This window comes from Archocentrus centrarchus, chromosome 15 (assembly GCF_007364275.1).
Source record: "Archocentrus centrarchus isolate MPI-CPG fArcCen1 chromosome 15, fArcCen1, whole genome shotgun sequence".
NCBI classification, from domain to species: Eukaryota; Metazoa; Chordata; class Actinopteri; order Cichliformes; family Cichlidae; genus Archocentrus; species Archocentrus centrarchus.
In genome coordinates, this window is record NC_044360.1 from 11,799,838 (window position 1) to 11,819,543 (window position 19,706).

The window sequence follows — 19,706 nt, forward strand, 5'->3', positions numbered from 1 at the left end:
GCTCTGAGTTTCTTGGACCAGGTTAGACAGGTGACACTGTGTTTAAAGACAACAACATACAAATGTTTGGCACTGCAGAAAATGAAGAGCTTGTCCCTCGAAGCAGATCATTATCCTTCATTTGGAAATGCTTTGGATTTAGAGCGAGTGAAGTTAACCAAGAAGAAATCAATTGCAAAGGGTGCTGTAGAGTTATGATTGCACTGCAAAGCAACACAACTTATTTAGCCACCTGAAAAAAAAAAAATACCACAAACTGCAGTATAAGTGATGCTTGAAGGCTAAGAAAAACAGTGCAGTGGTTGCTAGCATGAAAGGCCCAACATTAACTCACATGTCCATAAGAGTGAACCTGTACAGCAGCAGGTCAACCGGCTCACAAAGATGCTCTGAAATCACAAACGCAATCCCATTTGGTCAAAGATATGTGTCCATTAAACATGGTAAGCAATGAAGGATGGAAAATGGTCAACATACTGGACAAAAGATATGGTATTTTTCTAAAGAGGAAAAAAACCTGTGCTGTTCACAAAGTGCTGCAGGGGAAATGGAGCAGGATCTCACAGCTGTCAAGTACTTTGCTATGAGTTTTAGTCGTGTCCATCATGCTGATAAAATAAACACAGTGACAGACTTTATATTTTGCTTCTTGGAAATGCACTTAGGCCAACTGAGTAATTACCTTTTTTAGTCTGCAAAGAAGTTTTAATGTAGCACAATCTAAAGGTAAGGTGCCCTGTTGATTTAATTTTGTGTTAACCTATGGCGCAATTTTTTAATTCATATTTGTAATTTTTCCTCTAAGAGGTGCACTGGATTTAGGTGAATGAGGCAGAACAATTTTATTTATTTGTTCTGTAAACACACTACTAATATACATATGCATTGCCTGAATGTACTGAAGATCTCATTTCAGGAGGAGTACCTTAAGAAAAACACACACACACACACACACACACACACACACACACCATAATCAACAGCCCTGCCAATGACTTCTTCACTGAAATCACTTGAAATAGATCAGTAATTGGATCTGAAGATAGGATGTTCTTATTTCCACTGCTTCCTCTGTGTTATATTCTTATCGACAGAGATCAGTGGTTATTTGATGTTTAAGGGTTGAATTAGGATCTATTTACTACACAGTTTAGATGCACATGACAAGACAAAGTATTGATATTTGTCATCTGGGGACAATACAAATTAAGTGCTTTTTGATTCATTTCTAGAGTGCATCTATATTGATCTTTTGATTTGTTTTTTTGCTTGCATTTTATTAGTTCCGGTTTTAACAGTTTTAATCCATAGCAAAAAAAAAAAAAAAAAAGACAAATTTTTTTATCTTCTCTTTTTATTTTTCAAAATGAACACAGAGAGTTAACCTTTCTTTGCACGTCCACAACATGTCAGTCTGAGCCAAGCACAGGTTTCTAAAGCTCACTGATGAGAGAACGAAAAACCTTGAACCTGCTCATTACTGAAAAATCTCACAGACCAAAGAAGGCATCAAAGAATGTTCCAAATTGACTCCTTAATACCTCTGAATCAACATCAGCATGTCTCACTGCTCTACTTTACTCCCTCAAAAATTTGCATCACCTTGAAATAAAACCATAAATCCTTCTGCACATGTTAAATAGGAGAGGTTCTTTTTTTGGACCTCTCCCATTTCTATCACTTATTTTGGAAATGAGTTTTTATATTTTATTTATGAACTGAATAATCCTTTTATATATATATAAATATATATTTGTGTCTCAAAGGCTCATATAAATGCCCTGTAAGTGTCACTTAAGGCAAAGTTAAAACTAAAATCATCTGTTTTTGCCAAAATGTAAAATGAAGGGGAAAAAAAAATCCATGCCAGCTATAGTTCAAAATAGCTTTGTGGGTTGTGTTTCCTGCAAATAACCCATGTTTGCCTTGTGGCATTATGTCTTTAACAGCAAGCAGGTTTTGTAAGAGCACCTCATTGATTTTGTTTGTTCACAGATTTGCTTTCTCATTAAATATTGCCTTGGCCATTGCATTTATGTCTACTTGGGAATGCGTGAGATCTGTTTTCCAGGCTGAGTTGCTTTACATGCTGCTCCATCTTTTGTCTTTGTGAACTGCATGGTGTAGTCTGCTGGAATCTGTTCATGCTGCAAAACATGTTGAAGCAATTCAAGGGGAAACAAGCCACCAAATACTGTGTACAAAACAAATATTTTTACTTGGCATAGAGGGAGTGACCCCTGCCGAGAGCATGGCATATAAACACACTGCTGTTGTTAGAGAGGTTTGAGCAGTTTTCTGATCAGTTATGTACAGAACGATTACACTTGTCAACAAGTAGACGGCACATTGAAATATGGCCTTAACCATGAACTTTGTTATGACAAAGCTCTCCAATGAACCTGCTGTTTTTCAGGATTTTAGCATGAACATACAGGGCATTAATCAATTTCCACATAACAGAAGGGTCACACAGAAGGTAGAAATGTTTAACAGCATTGTCATATGAAAATTTTATTCCACATACTGCAACCAAACTTAAATACTAAATCACAACTGTAAATGCTACAATTCTAAGTAGATCCTTACCAGAGCATTGGTGGTGAACGTTTAAGCTTCCTAAACCTCTTATATTGCTCATTTAAAGTAGGATGATCATTCAGAAATGCTTTGTAAGTGGTTCTTTAGAGGATAGATATTATTTAGCTGGGCTTAGTGTGATTCCATATAATATTTTTCCAAAGGGAAAAAAAAAAGGTATTAATGAGCAATTGTAGGTCACACTAGTGTTGTTACTTTAGTACTCAGCAGTGTCATTAGAGCAACATAAAGGTGTATTCTGTGCCTGTGCTCATGCATTTCTTATTTTACCGCAAATGAGTAGAATTTAAATGTTGTTCCTCTAATCAGATCATTTTTGAAACATCAAAGGATCAGCTGGGTTCACACTCATTTGTGATTAGTCAGTTGCGGTGGCTATTATGGTCATCACTGTTTAGTGCTTTGTAATGACTCTATTTTAATGATGCAATGACTGCCGTTCTCAGAACAGAATAAGAACAAGTCTATTTTGCAGTTGTCATGATTTGCATTCACATTAAATGACACCAATTTGAACATACTGATAAAACATTTTTTTCATAGTGTTTATGGAACTGGTACATTCTGTGCATTATATATCATTTGCTAATCTATGGGGCAGGGTAGGGCATGGATTACAGCATGGATGGGCACATGAGTGTGTGTTTGAATTATAATGAGCTGGCAATATCAAGTTCTAGCTAAATATGGTGGAGATATGTGATGCTGGGATTTTTTCGCAGTAGGTGAAAATGGAATGTGCATATTGTGTTTGTGAAACTTACACCTGCATTTGCGTAATATACTTACACACATAGACAATATTTAAACAAACCCTTTGGCATCTTTGGAAATACTGCACTTTACTTTTCAAGAATTAGATGAGATGACCATTGAAGTTCACATTCACATGCTTTGTAAAGCAACTTTTGTTGCAAGAAAAAGAAAAACTAGAGAGAAAATGTGTACATTTTCCAAATCAGCAAAATATTGACATTAAATGTAATACATCAGTCCCCTGTAAATGTTCTTCACTTCATCTTATGATACACTAATTATCTGGTATATTCTCTGTTTTGGTTCATTAAATTTTTTTGGCTGAGAACCCATTAGAAATGATGGCCATTAGAACATACAGTAGATTAATGCACTATGAATGAGTTCCTGTGTTCTTTCTGCCAGTGCAGTACTCAGGAGCCCATTAAGTTTTCCGGGTCCTGCCAGCAGATTCTTGAAGCATTTGTTTTGACCTAGCAAATTAAAATGTCTGCTCTTATCAATGCCCTCAGGGCTAGAGGCAAGGTAGAGAGAAAAAGATGTCGCTGTCTGTCCTTGTCAGGTCGCTGGTCTGTCTTCCATCACTTGTGTTACCACAAATCTGCTGTCAAGGAAAAAAAAAAAGGATCTCTGCTCTCAGTGCATGTTAGTACCTGTGTGGATTTTTGTGCATAGGTTAAGGAGATGAGAGGGAGGATGAAGTCTGATTTAAAATCATTCTTCTATTTAAAAAAAACAACAAAAAAAATGAAAGACTAGAGATAAAACACAAAGATGTAGAATTTTTGTTCTGCTACTTTACATCTTAACATGGTTACATGAGTCGGGCAATGAAAGAAGAGTCAGACTAAAGGACTTTCCCCCCCTTTTCCCCTGGCATAAGAATTTGCTTTTGGTAAGGCCAGACCAGAATCTGAAGAGGTTATTTCTGTGTAATATTTTAGCTTTTCCTTGTTCTGCCTACACAATGTGTTATTTTTAGATCTGTTCCAGGGTTTTGCCCACTTCAGCGTGCTCTAACTGTCATCCAAATGTCTGGCCACTACACATGTTACATCTACCAACATTTTCCATGGGTCTGTGTTCTTTTTTGCTGATGCATGTTTGGGGCAGCAGCACAACTCCTAATGAGGATGTATGGCTCTGGGTGCAGCATGCCATCCAGATACTGCCCTGCTGCAGAAATGCATACATTTTCACTCACAGTTCTCTCTCTTTCCTTTTTTTTTTATCAATATCTCTTCTTCTCTCTGCCACTTCTTTACTGTCTGTCTCATTTGTGACTACTCATTTCTGTCTATCCTTTCCTCTCTTGGGTTAGTGTCATTGATTCTCACTTTTCCCTTTCTCTGTTACCCACACATACAGCACATCTTCCTTGGTTGTTAGCGTTTAGTAGTCTGTACATGTGAGTTGAGAAGGTGTTATGGGTCAGGTCAGAGGTAAATCACATGTGCTCCACATTAATGCTCTGGTTAGTGCTGTGGGTGCAACCACTGCTTACCTCAGTAAAGCAATACTAATACATGTTCATTAGCTTTCTTTTCATAATAACTTATTCTATAACTTATTTTTCCTATTCCTATCACACCCATTTCATCATTGTTTTCACCTGCAAGCCATCTGCTGTGCAAGAACATCTCCCTTGCTACCACAGACTTATTTCCACTATCCGTCATCTTATTTCTTTATCTTTAAGCTCTGTCGGCCCAAACCTGTCTGTTTGGTCCTCAGCATCACCCTCTAACTGTCTTCCTGGCGTAGTATTATTGCTCTCCATCTCAGGCTTGCTTTCTAAGTCTTGTTCTTTCTTTATGCATCTCCTAGGATCGATTTAGCAAAATGCAGGCTCTGCTGTTACCCTACAGGGATGGCCATTTGACAGATCCAGTTCCTAGCATCATGAGCCAGCAAACACAGTGGGGAAAGGATAAAGGTAGATAGTCACTGACAGCTAACAAATAGGCCCATAGGACTCAACAGGATAAGATAGCCATGTTCTACATGAATTAAACATCTGATCTCTTCACTGATAGTAAATGAACAGAAGTGGCAGTGAATGAAAGAGATGAATCAGACATAAGCCTGATAAGAGCAGTCAATGTGTAGCATTAAATGGATACCAGATGTGTATGCATGGAGTGTTCTTTGACAGACAGACAGATAGATAGATAGATAGATAGACAGATAGACAGATAGATAGATAGATAGATAGATAGATAGATAGATAGATAGATAGATAGATAGATAGATAGATAGATAGATAGATAGATAGATAGATAGATAGATAGATACTTCTTATCATACCAAAATGTCTGGCTCTCAGTTCATCATAAGAATGCCTGGAGCAATCAAGGTTTGGAAAAGGTGGGCAAAATATGACTTGAGAAGATGTAAAATAAAACCTGAGGCAACATATGCGAAGGAGTTTGGAATCCTTGTAAATGTAATTCTCCAATGGCCTGCGCGCTGTAGCACAGAAAAGGTGGAACATGACTTTAAAAAGTGGTTTTTATCTATACTGTAATACATTACAGTTGCTGTTTTGATTGATGCTGGATTTTTTTTTAACCTAAATTGTTTTTCCATTAAAATTTTGTTTGCCTAAGCACAAAAAAATCTCAGCTAAAATAACATTATAATATCTTTGTAAATATTGCATCTGTCTGCAAAATGAAAACAGAGAAAGACCCCCGTTGTTATTAATGAAAGGATACCATATTGTTTGATGGAAATGAAAATCATCAACCTGCAGAGGGCTGAATTCAAAGACACAAAGAAAATCTAAGTGAAAAAATGAAGTGGCAGGCTGGTTCATTTTGCTGAAATTACATTGCTGCAACTCAAAATGGCACTAAGTGATTTGTATGGCCCCCCCATGTATGCAAATGTATGCTTGTATGCATGCCTTGCAATGCTGGGACATTTAATGAGACAATGGATGGTGTCACTGAGCTCCCGGACAGTCTGAGGTGCAACCTGGCAGCATCAGATGGACCGAAACATAATGTCCCAGAGGTGTTCTATTGGATTTAAGTGAGGCGAGTGTGGGGTCAATCACTGGTATCAATTCCTTCATATTCCAGGAAATGGCTGCATACTCTGGCTGCATGAGGTCGGCCATTGTCATGCACCAGGAGTAACCCAGAGTCCACTGCACCAGCGTAGGGTCTGAAAGTGGGTCCAAGGATTTCATCCCAATACCTAATGGCAGTCAGGGTGCCGTTGCCTAGCCTGTAGAGGTCTGTGCGTCCCACCACAAAACCAGTCACGCTGAACGATGTTAATATGATCTAATGTGAATTCTATTTTGTATGTTTGAGAATTGTTCTTCAAGGAGTATGAGTTGTTACAGTTTCATTGCTGTTAGTTTTTACTTTTGTTTTTTGGTATATTGTTCCTTTATCAAATTTACTAGTGACCGCCAATCGCAGTAACTACAGCGCCACTCGGTGGTGGCAGAAAAAAGCATCAGAAGAGAAAACCCTGAGTGAGGGAATGAGATTAAATAACTGAGTATGTTGGGAACATAAGTATTTTATATTCAGTCTTTGAGGGTGATGGTGTCCAACTTCAGTCACGTGTCTAAAACCTGTTTTGATCAAGTTTTAATGAAGTTGTTTTCTTTGCTCTCAGTGAGCATGCTATTCCCCCTTGTTCTTTACTAAATATGCTGTTGAAGTGACCGATAGCTAAGATGAAACCTAGTAAGTGTGTTTAATATTGTGTATTTTTTATTCGTTTGCTGTGTAAGCCAGTAATTTTTGTTGATGTGTACGGATGTACACATCAACATCAACATCAACATCAGCACTGGCACTCCTCAGGGCTGTGTCCTCTCTCCTCTGCTCTTCTCCCTGTATACCAACTGCTGCACCTCTGACCACCAGTCTGTCAAGCTTATTAAGTTTGCAGACGACACGACTCTCATCGGACTCATCTCAGACGGGGACGAGTCGGCCTACAGGATGGAGGTCAAACGTCTGGTGTCCTGGTGCAGCCACAATAACCTGGTACTGAACGCCCAGAAGACAGTGGAGATTATAGTGGACTTTAGGAAGCACACAGCCCCTCTACCCTCCATCATCCTGACTGACACCCCCATCACCACAGTGGACTCTTTTCGCTTCCTGGGAACTACCATCACCCAGGACCTCAAGTGGGAGCCCACCATCACCTCTGTTGTCAAAAAGGCCCAGCAGAGGATGTACTTCCTGCGGCAGTTGAAGAAATTCAACTTGCCAGCAAGGACCATGGTGCAGTTCTATACTGCCATCATTGAGTCCATCCTCACCTCCTCCATCACTGTGTGGTACGCTGGAGCCACCACTAGGGACAAACAGAGACTACAGCGCGTTGTGCACTCTGCTGAGAAGGTGATTGGCTGTAACCTCCCATCTCTCCAGGACCTGTACACCTCCAGGACACTGGGGCGTGCAGGTCGGATCACAGCCGACCACTCTCACCCTGGGCACAGACTTTTTGACCCTCTCCCCTCAGGCAGGAGGCTACGGTCCATACGGACCAGAACCTCCCGCCATAAGAACAGTTTCTTCCCCTCTGCTGTTGGACTCATGAACAATTACCCTAAGACTGTTACCACCACCCTCCACAAACGCTGATGACCCTATGTCTATGCACCTGTCTGATTGCACTGATGTACATATTAGTGGAATATAGTCTACATTCTTTTATCTTTTAATTAGTCTCTGCACTGTATATTTTGTAATTTTGTAATATTGTGCTATAGTTATAGCTCTAATATCTCTGTATATTTGCAATTTGTATACTTGTATATTGTCTTATAGTTTTTATACTTATTTGTTTTTTTTTTTTTTCTGTAAGCACGAAGTACCGCAGCAATTTCCTAATGCTGTGAACCTGTTCACCCATATGGCAATAAAACCTTCTGATTCTGATTCTGATTCTGATTCTGATGTCTTCAGGCCAGGCTAAGAAGCATGGTGAAAGGGATAAGGAAACTAATTCACACCTCTGAACTGTGGTAGGACTACACAATAATCTCTGTTACTGCAAGCAGACTTAATCCAAGAACTGACTACACACTGGATTACGAACTAACATGGTTTTCTCTGTAAATCTGTGGACTGTTGATTTCATATTTCAGCATTGTAATTCTATTCATTCTGTTATAGTACTGTGTTGAAGTGTTGCCTAGTGTTCCCAAACAGTCACTCTGTAATTGTAGTGAGTAAAGGATTGGGTGAATTGAATCAGGCCTAATTAAATTGCGATATTAGAGCTGAGTGGACTTATATTGATCAAAGAGATTGAACACCAGCTAAAAGAACTCTAGTTTAACCTTGAAGGAACTATTATAGGTTAACTTGCAGGTAACACAAATCAGGATTAAAATTAAATCTGAGCTGGTCTTGGGGAGGGATTTATTTATCTTTTATTTATCTTTTTATTTATTTTATTCTGGGATGCATAAATCAATGTGCGCTGGAAACTGTATGCATATTTCCAGAGGTGGGAAGTAACGAAGTACAAATACTTCGTTACTGTACTTAAGTAGATTTTTCAGGTATCTGTACTTTACTTGAGTATTTATTTTTCTGACTACTTTTTACTTTTACTCCCTACATTTTTACGCAAGTATCTGTACTTTGTACTTCTTACATTTTCAAACAGACTCGTTACTTTTTAACGTCAGAGAGAAATTTGCATTTCCGGTCAGTGCGCCTTCAAACATAAAACGATCTGAGCCTAAATGGAGGAATAATAATATATAAGAGACAATCGTACTGCGTATCCTCCATCACCGGCTTATCTCGTACAAAGGGATTAAATACGCAAACCCATATAATTAATGTATCATTTATAGCGCTATAATCGGGCCGGACCGAGTCCGTAAGTTGCGCTGTGGCACATAAACAGCTTAGCTAGCGCTACTGAAGAGGAGCGAGCATGAAGGGAATAACGTGTGGCAGGTAAATGCAGCGTTTCTAAATGCTCAACAAATATCAGCAAACACACAAAGTGTGTGCAGTTTGTCACACAGTGTGTCTGCTAGCTAAAAGAAGAGCTGCTGTATTTCAGGGAGAGCAAAGAGAGAGAAGTTCACTCAGAGATGGAGAAAGAGGACAGGAGAGGAAGAAGAGGTTAGATTTAAAGGTAAGGACTGGAAAACAAACTGAAGTATGCTGACTTTGTGTAATTCAAAGATTCTATGAAAATGCTGCAATTTAGTGTTTAATAAATAGGTTAGTTTGTTGTACTGTATTTACAGTAAAGCTCTGTGTTGGACTGGAGCACAGTGTTTGTGTTCATGGTCAGAGTTACAGGTTACATCAGTGCAGCAGAGATGAGTTTGAATCAAAGCTGCTGATGCTGAGATTCATTCACTGAATCCAACATTTCTACAGCCTGTATGCTGTCAGTGTAGGGGATGGAGATCAGCTCAGATAGCTGTGAAATACTGGGTTACATCTTTGTGAGTTCACTTCATCCACACAGAGCAGTAAACCTCAGAGCAGCAGCAGGTCAGCTGATCACAGCCTGCACACCAACATCATTTACTGCAGCTACAATAGAAAGCTGTGATTCTTCTCCCCATGCAGAGCCACTACAGCTGATCTTAGGGTTCCTCCACCTTCTGAATCCGACTGTAACCCCTGAGTATCCTCATGTTGGTGTTTAGGTGGAGGCACAGTCACCCTCTACTATGGAGGACACAGAGAACAGAGCTGTGCTTAAATTCCCTTTAACAGTTTGTGTCCTACAGAACAGATTCAAGCTGAGTGCATTCATTAGAATTAAAATTTAGATTGGAATAACATTTGTATTCTCATGTACTATTTTATATTATTACAATAATATATAATGAGGTTCGGTTTGTTTTACACAAAAATAGCAGGTAGAAACATCCTCCAAAGAACTACTTTTACTTTCTTACTTTGAGTACATTTCAGAGCCTGTACTTTTTTACTTTTACTTAAGTAGAGAAGTTGAACCAGTACTTCGACTTTTACTAAAGTATTTTTTAACATAAGTACTTGTACTTCTACTTAAGTACAGAATGTCAGTACTTTTGCCACCTCTGCATATTTCTGGCTCTTCTATTTACCCATAAACAAGCCGGCAGTTCAACATTCACACTGGTATGTGGTCTGTATTTTAGGGCTTCAACTGCTCTTGCAAACCTAGACTCTGGTCCTATCTATCTGCTACTTAACTGACCAGATCAATATCCAAGAAGTTTAATTGACCTGATGCTAAACTCTGATTTTAAAAAGTGTTCCTACAGATAATGTAGAAGCAGTTAAGCATGTTTTTGCCCCTAAATCATCGTTCTGACATCAGGAATCTGACTTCTATCTTGACTTTTACTCTTTCTTTTAAACACATGGCAGTGGGAAGTGAGAATATAAGAAAGCTCTCCTTTCCTCAAAGGGGGCTTTAATTTTCACTTATTGGTCATGATTGAGAGGTGCACCAATAGGTGCTCAGCATGAAGGCTTTTGGATAGATATAGGTAGTTTAGGTGAGAGTTCGGGCATGGTCTAGTGAATCATTTTTCATCCATTACTACAGATGACAGAGCCCAGATCTTGCTCAGTGTGTCGTCAGCAACTTGCAAATCCACTATGCCACCTCCACTACCACATCAGGATCTTATGCGTTGTTTTATCTACTTTCAAATGGAGTAAAGGGCAAGTTCAAAGCTAAGAAATGTCATTACTACAGAAATGTTATGCTGGTAATATTGTGCCAGAAAATATGCAACCGTGTCCTTAGGATTTGCACTCCAGTCTGTTGAGAGTGTAAAGTATACCAGAGGGGGTTGAGGCTACTCTGTGGAAATGACAGCATATTCTTTCTGCATCAAGGGGAAAGGAGGAGAGGCAGGATCCTTGTCAGGGTCTATACAGTACCTGCAGGAGTGTGGGATTGCCCAATTAGAAACAGAAAGCCCATATAATGACTACTAGCAGCTTGTAAATCTAATAGTGCTACAGTAACAGACAAGTGGGCAAAGAAGGGAAAGCAGCAGGGCATTCGCTTATTAGCTTTTTGTTAGGGACTAAAGAATGAGGTCCAGTTGATCTTTATACCTTATTATCGTCTGAATCCTTCAGTGAAACCTCCTCAATAGCCACATGTAAGAAGGCCTAAATTTTATTCCCTGCCTTTGAAAGCATAAGTGCATATTAGTACCACTGAATTTGAACTTCACTGGCAATGACCACTAGATAGCTAAATTTTAGAGAGAACTTAGTGAGGAACAGTGAGCTTGGATCTGTCCAGCAAGATATAAAATGCTAATTTATGAATTTTGGAAGGGCTAGTACGTGGATTTGTTTATCTTTCGACAGACCCAAGTTAGTAGTTTAACCACAGCTTCCAGTCTCTATGCCAAGCTAGTTGTTTTCGTGTGATATCAATCATCCCACTACCAAGAAATAAATTGGTTTCCCAAATGTTTACCAGTTCTACTCATATAGTCTAAATGTAGTTTTCTTTAGAAATATTTTCTTTTTAGGAAGAGCTTGAAAACAATGGCTCGCTCTCATGCCAGCTTCAGCTTATCTTGGGCTGCTTGGTTCACATTACTCCCCCTCTGCTCTCACTTTAAATTCAGGACTAAACAACTACAAAGCCAGTGGGAAATCGAGTGTTCACTTGCGAGCTGCACTTTTTTTTTTTTTTTTTAACAATACAGAGAGGAAAAGGGAGAGAGATAGCAACAGCAAGGCGCAAAAGCAACTTGAAAATGAGGCCAAGGACTGGATAGTACAGCCATAGAGAGCATAAGTGAGAGCTCTGCGGGGTAGATCTGAGGGGCGGTGAAAAACTAGGTAAAACAGAGGGGATAAAAGAGAAATGCAGCTGCAAAGCAAAAAAAAAAAAAAAAAAAACTTGTTTAGTTAAACTTATCTCATCTGTATTTTTAGCCATTAAGGTAAAATTTGAGAAATAAAGGAGGCAGCTCTTCCTCCACAGCTTCACAGCTTGTCATTTCTTTTATCCATGTAGATTTAGAAGAGTCTCTCTGGTACTGTCTGCATACATTCAATTATATCCAGATAGACAGATAATCATGAGGCCAGCTAGAGACCTTCATTAATTCTCAGTCAGACCTTGAAGAAAGTAATGATACCATTGTTCTGGAAAGTGATGCAGTCTCTATATGAAACAATAGATCTAGCAGTGGATTTCATTCAGTTGAAATGTTTTACTTGTTTTCTAGGACATTTATTTTTTGCTGAGCTTTTGAGCAATGATTTATCTGCTGCACTGCACTCTGGGTAGAAACAATTGAAGTATACTGTAAATATACCTGCTATATAGCAATTACATTATAATAAATGAAGAAAAGATTAACACCAGAGAGAAAGAAAAGTAATTACTGAAGCAGACACAAATTATTAGCATTTAGAAACATCTCATAAAACCCTTGAAAGACTGAGACACTGAGACGTGACAGCAGGAGTCTTCAAGCAGATGGCGGATCAGGTCTGCTGGGTCAGTCAGATCAGTGATCATTGGAGCACACTACAGAACTGTATGAATCAGCAATAAGCCACCTGTGTCTCACACCAAAAAAGAACAAACTTGTGCAATAAATAAAGCAGCAAGTAGGTAATTACAGACATAACTGGTTCATAAATTCCTTGATGTAAAAATATAATGTGCTTGTTGCATAACCCCCTTATAACACAAAACAGTTATATTTAGATTCTGCATAAAGCACAAAGAAATTTACATTTGTCCAGCATTCCTAAGGTAGGGTCACTATTAAGTACTACATCTCTTTGTTATATAGCTAGCAATCAACTGCCATCTTAAACTATTTTACAGTACATTCTCTCTTTACACTTGATGATGGACAATATTCTCTCCATAAAAAGATATCTTGATGCGTTGAAGCTGTAGGCAACGGGCTGGAAGTTTTATGGTTTCTTTTTGTAGTCTGAGTAGTAATACCCAGTCATGTACAAGGAGGTTATTGCTGTTTCCAGGAAATAGTCCTTGTAAAGAACTAAAAAGGACACATTAGCCTAAAGGCAATTTGAAAGACACTATCTACCAGGCAAGAATTAGGCTTTTTATGAATTTTTTTTAAGCTATCTATATTTATACCTAGACTGTTAACCCTAACCAGCGAACAGAACCAGTAGTCTATACAAGTGTATAAGTTATCCATTATCTGCTGGCTACACTTGAAGCCCCAAAATATTGACTGTTAAACCCAGAGGCTGAGTCATCAGCCAATAACAGTGGGCTCCCTGATTGAATGGAGAGTACAGTGAGGACTGGCCTGTATGGCTGCCTGCCCAGGTGTTTTTATTACCACTGGGGGGTGGCAGAGTGTGAGATGTTCTTATGATGAACGATGAATTTATATTTGGTGACTCTAAGTCAATTAAAACAAAGTCAGAGAGGCAAAGGTTGAACTCAGATGATTGTGTGTACACAGTCCATTTTCACTTTCCTACTGCATCCATCACAGTGCACTGAAAATACGTTTGTGCGGGGTTCCTGACTTTAAAGTGGTCAGTCTGTCAAATAAGGTACAGTAACAGCCTCCAGAAACACCACTGGTGACTATTCTGTCAGTTTATGTAGCACCCTCTGGCAAAAATGAAAACACCTTAGGGATCTTTAATAGATCTTATTACCATTGAGGGTAGTGGCTGGAAGGTTTATGGAAAAAAAAAATGACTGGTTTGTGATTTTAATCAGATCAGAACCCCCTGTGGCTGTGGAGACGAGAGAAGAGCCTTGCCGGACAGGGTATTAGCTCACCCCGTACTGACACTTCAAATTGATGTTATCAACATAGTAATAGACCTACTTTCGCCAGCTCCCTTCATGCATTATGGGGTATGACAGCTTACTTAAGGACTACATAAACCAAATCATATTTCCTCCAGATTCTCTGTCTGCTCACATTTACCTCAGTATCTATAAGCAGATGGCCTGGCCTGTGTGTCTCCTGTGCCACCCGTTGTATTGGCACTCGAATTGAATATGTGGCATTCTACCCTTTTGAGCAGTACCTGGATAATCTCAGATTAGACTGAACTTCATTGATACCCTCGGAGATTATTCTGTTGTAGCAGCAAGATAACAGGATCAGCAGGAGGGCTGATGGAAATAAAAGTAAAATTCAATGAGACATTATGTGATTATGATACTCAAATTGTGTCCACTTGAGTAGTACCTGGAAAAGCTTAACTTAAACTTTATTGATAGGTAACAAGAATAGAGACAAAAAAGGAGGGAAACCTACTGATAAAAGTACAGATAATATTTCTATAGATGATACACAGTGTCAATATTAATGAGTGCCCATACTATAAATAGAGTTCTCTGATAAGTTCCATCTTTTGTTACAGTTTGGTCTGCTCTTCCATCACAGGAAGGGTTACAGGATGGAGGTGCCGTGTTGTATGATGTTCTTAGTTTAAAAAAAAATAGTAAAAATGAATGGTCTGAGTTGTGTGACACTGTATGTATAACTGACATTACATTTTTTATTCTATAACCCTTGAAATGATCAGATATTACTCTGTACCTACATGCACTATTAAGCTACAGGACTTTAAATAGCAAATTTAGTGGCAGATAATGTGTTACTCTCCATTAAATATAAGTGGAACAGAAAACATTTATGTGCTTGTGGCATCTGCTTGTGTACTCGTACTGCAGTGCTGAAATATAAAACAATCTCACGTGATGTGAAACATTATGCAAAACTGTTTTGGGATCTGTTCAAATATTTTTGCAGTGCTTAACACCAACAACTTGCAGCCGATGAATACTTAAAAAAAAACACTGCTGATAATCTGACCTTGTGTTTTGTTGTCGTACAGTTTTTCTTTCAGCAGTCCATCTTCCCAGCTAAGTTAATATACTGTCCTGCACTACTTCCCAGTAACTGCATACATGCAGGTAAACACACACAGAGCTGCGAGTGTGCGAGTGTGGCTCACGTTTTGAATGGGCCTGTTACCAGGGAAACAGTTGCCAGGGAGCACCCACATGCTATAGACTGACAGCATGCGCACCCATGCAAAGTTGAAAAGACAAATATAGAGGATCTATGTTTTGGAATCCATTTTTACCCATAGTGCTAAAACACAGTATGTCCTGGAGTGAGCTGTTACCTTAGAGAATATGTCAGTGTCAGCTCCTACAGGAGGGCAAAGAGCTCTTCCATTTCATGCATGAGGGACCTCTTCCGTATTTTGTTTTCTCTGCTCACTGCTCATTTCCCAAAAGAGGAAATTAATAAAAACTTGAGTGCAGAACAATAAAAGAAAACAGAAATACAGTCTATTATGAAATTAGATCCATAATGCAAAAAGTAATTTAGAAGTTTGCAACTTAGGATATGAGATAAGAACTCTTAAAACTAAGCAAACAGTTGCTTAGCCTCCATCTAAAGGTAACAGTTTCTATCACTTTTTTTCATCATGACATCTGTCTGTGAAACAAAGACAAACACTGAATATCTGACAGCTCATTTCACTTCAAAACACGTTTACTTAAGTAGCATCCGTCCCTCATTTGTTTGATGTATGTTTGTTAAATTAGGCTGAGAACAGAGCCTCTTCCAGAAAGACTAGACTAAAAAAAAAGTACTAACACAAATTAAATTGTTTGAGTAGGCATGTGTTTCACTTTAAGTAAAAGAGGCCATATAACGTCACTGCACTTTAGTTATCACACTTGAAAATTGAATTAATGATGCTACTGAGGTGCTATTGAGGTGCTACTGTTCATGCAAATTAAATTACATACCATATGGAAAACTTTGGATCAGCTTACATACCCATACATATGCACGCACAAAAAGATATTTCGGTGCATATATCTCCTGTAGTTGATAGTTAATGGACTCCATATGTTGTTGGAGGCACAGTGGAAAGTGTGTCACCTTGGCATTTATCTACAAATGCTCATTCTGAACTTCTGCAGCATGTTGGTTGTTTTTTTGCTCTTTTTTTTTTTCATTGGGAGGGAGTGTGGTGCCTTAATGGACTTGATAATGGGGATCTGTCTTGTGACAGCCATTACCGCGTGAGTTTAATGCGCACTCTCAAGGTAGTATGTTGACATTTTCAGCTTGGCACAACTAAAGGCTTGGCTTGTCACGCATGCTGCTTCTATGTGCCCAGCCTTTCAAGGATAATGAGCTAATTTGTTTTTCAACAGGACAGTGCTAATGTTAAGAAGAGAGCAGACTTCCAGGGGAAAATCAGTTCCTTTTCAGAAATGAAAAAAAAAAAGAAAGAGCACCGTCTGCTCAATGTGACAGAATTGCTTTGAATTGTATTACTTTATTAGGCTTTAGGTCTTGAAAGTGCAGACTCATTACTTAGTTCAACAACATAATGCAAGATGAGAGTGAAAGTTTAAAAACCTTTTGCCTGTAAAAGAAACACATTTGTAAGAAATTGAGAAAGCAAAATCACACGCTGTAACTGCTCATAGAATGCACGTGCATTTATTACCTATTAGAACATTTGGGGAAAAATTTCCAACTTTAAATAGAATCTAGTGATTAACATGTTAAAGACAGGAATCCTTAATTACAGTGTTGAAATAAATTAAGAAGGAAATGAATAATAGATAAGCTGCTGACTGTTGCCATAATTATTTTTTGTGCAACCATTGCATGTCAATTCAAGATAATAGCCAAAGCTTATTGGAACTTGGGAGATTCTGGCGTTCAGAATTAAAAACACTTCTGACATCAAAGAGTGAATACAGATTATTGTTCCTTCAAGGAGAGAAAAATATTACACCTTCTGCATTAACAAAGTAAATCATTCCCAGTTGCTTATGGAAGCCAACCTCCCTAAAACAAAAAATATTGCTTAGAATGGAGAACAGCTTAATTAGATATGACATTTGCCATAGTTGCTCCATTGATATTTTGAATATAACTGGTTTAAAAGCCTCAAAGAGAATAAAAATGTCCGAATTTGTTGAACTTTCATTCATTTTTAGTGATGATATGCAATATTGTGCAAAAGTCTTGAGTCACTCATTTCTTTACATTTTACTAGTAAAATGGGAAATGGGTGCAGCAATATATTGAAACGTGGACAAACATGAATGGAAATACAGTATATGAGACAAAAACAAAGTCTGAACAATTCTAATGTGCTTGTTAGTCAATATCTAGCATGACCGAATTTATTCTTCAGCACAGCCGCAACTCTCTTAGGCAGCTTTCTTCTCATTTCTTTAAGCAGTCTGCAGGAATAGCTCTCCAGGCTCCTTAAAAGGACCTTCCAAAGCTCTTCTTTGAATATTAGTTGTTGTTCCGTTCTTTATCAAGATGATCCTGTCCTACACTGCTTCAGTACTCTTGAGGTCAGTGTTTTCTCTCCATTTCCCTTCTTTAAGAATGGCTTCTTGATAGTTACCCTTCCACTGAGATCATTTCTGATGGGGTTTCAGTAAACTGTGGATGGATCAACTGAAGGACCAAATGCTTCTCTCAGGTCTTTGCTGTTTTTGTTTTTTTTTTCTTAAGGGTGTGACTTTCAGCTTCTGTTCAGCAAGCAAAATATGAAATGAGGGGTGACTCAAGACTTTTGCACAGTGCTATGAATGGGTGGAAATGTACACTTTTCTTCTACTTAGAAAGCTGAGCTGGGTTTTTTTCTTCTTTTTTTGTGTTTTTCAAATAACAAAATTAAGAGCAACAAAATAACTGAAATTATTGGGTTTAAACTGACAACATCTATCTTCCCAGAACTGATCAAACTTGTGTCAAAAAGATAAGATAGCTGAGGAAGATTAATGCATGATGTATTCATTACTTTTGCACATCACACTCTTCTGATTAAGTGTCTTCAGATAAACACCAGAGCGTATTAAAATAACATCCCATGTAATTAGCTGGCCTAATATCCTTAATCAGAGTGATTTTAATCTGAATAAAAAAATTGCGTGCATGTAACAGCTGCTGCTGTTTGTTTACTTTAGTTCACACCATTACCCTCATCTTAAGACCCAACTTGTGTTAATTGCAATTTCATTAATGATTACTTCTTTAAAGATGACTGCCTACACTATTTACAGCACTTGCTGTGGAGAAAGAAAATAACGATGAAGATCATTTGAGCAGATTCAGGTTGTAATATTGACAGGACTGTATTTACTTCTGCATGCACAGTCTTCCCTATTTCACCAACGCATGCAAAAACAGCTGAATCATGTGCGCCTTTAATGTTTAAATGGAGAAAAATACCCCAGATTATGCAATTTCATTGTCTCAAGTTGTGAGAAAGATGTGTAAAAAACCCCTTTCCCATTGTCCCAGTGGCATAGTCACTAAGTCGCTTTCTCTAGGGATACAGAGATTCAGGCTCAAATCCACAGGTGGTTACGTACTAATCACTCACTGAGCTCAACAAATGCTTCAGCAACAGTTCAAGTGCTCACAGTCTGCTTGTACCCTGATTGTTGTCTCTTGCAGCTATGTTGATCTACTGCATTATTTTTATTTAGATGCGATATCATGTTAAAACAGCTAATTTGTTACTTGATTTTATTATTATTATTATTTTTAGCCTGAAAACGAGCTACAATAAGTCCCTTAATATCCTGTTCTAGTGCCAAAGCTTAATTACACAGTTCTTGTCTTTTAACTGCCTGACATTTAATTTGTGTGTTGCTCAGCTTAGCAGGATGAATCAAAAACATGAGCCCATAAAGTTGATTTAACATGTAGTAAGAAGGCTGTTTTTCACTCTGACTCAGGTCTTAGATAATGGTAGTAGTGGATTTCAGTGAATTACTTTGCAAAGTAGGTGAACACCTATTTGGCATCAGGCTTGCATATGAACACATGTCCAGCTTTGTTCAAGCTGCGGGAACAGGTGGCTGAGATCTTACATGGCAACATGAGCTTTAGTTGAGCTGGTAGGCTAACATACTGTAAAGGCTAAAGACTTCATGCAGAGAAGTAGCAACACTAGCAATGAGAATAGCATTTCCTTTTCCTGAGGTATCAGTTTTTGTTTGACTCTACAGTCAAACAAAAACTGAAAAATGTGATATAAATGGTGCAAGAGTTAGTTAAATCAGTGTTGCACAGCTTTGATAAATGATGTTATTTTTCATTTAAAAAAAATAGTGGCAGTACTCACCACCCCTGAATTTGTGCTAGTAAACAGTGCTGATGCAGCGTGCAGTGTGCATGTAGAAACTATAATCAGACACCTTTATTTGTGAGACGAGCATCTCAGAATGTTCCTGCTCCCTATTCACATATGTAGGTTGTTTGTTTGCATTATGGCATTGCTTTATGCTGTGGGGGGTTCTTGGAACATATCTTACACAGTATTCATTTCTATAGC

General features: G+C 38.4%; 1 protein-coding gene across 1 annotated transcript in view; it reads left to right on the top strand.

Annotated features, from left to right (window-relative positions):
- grid1a (glutamate receptor, ionotropic, delta 1a) overlaps positions 1 to 19,706 on the top strand; it is a 275,638-nt gene that overhangs the window by 141,385 nt on the left and 114,547 nt on the right. The window lies entirely within an intron of this gene.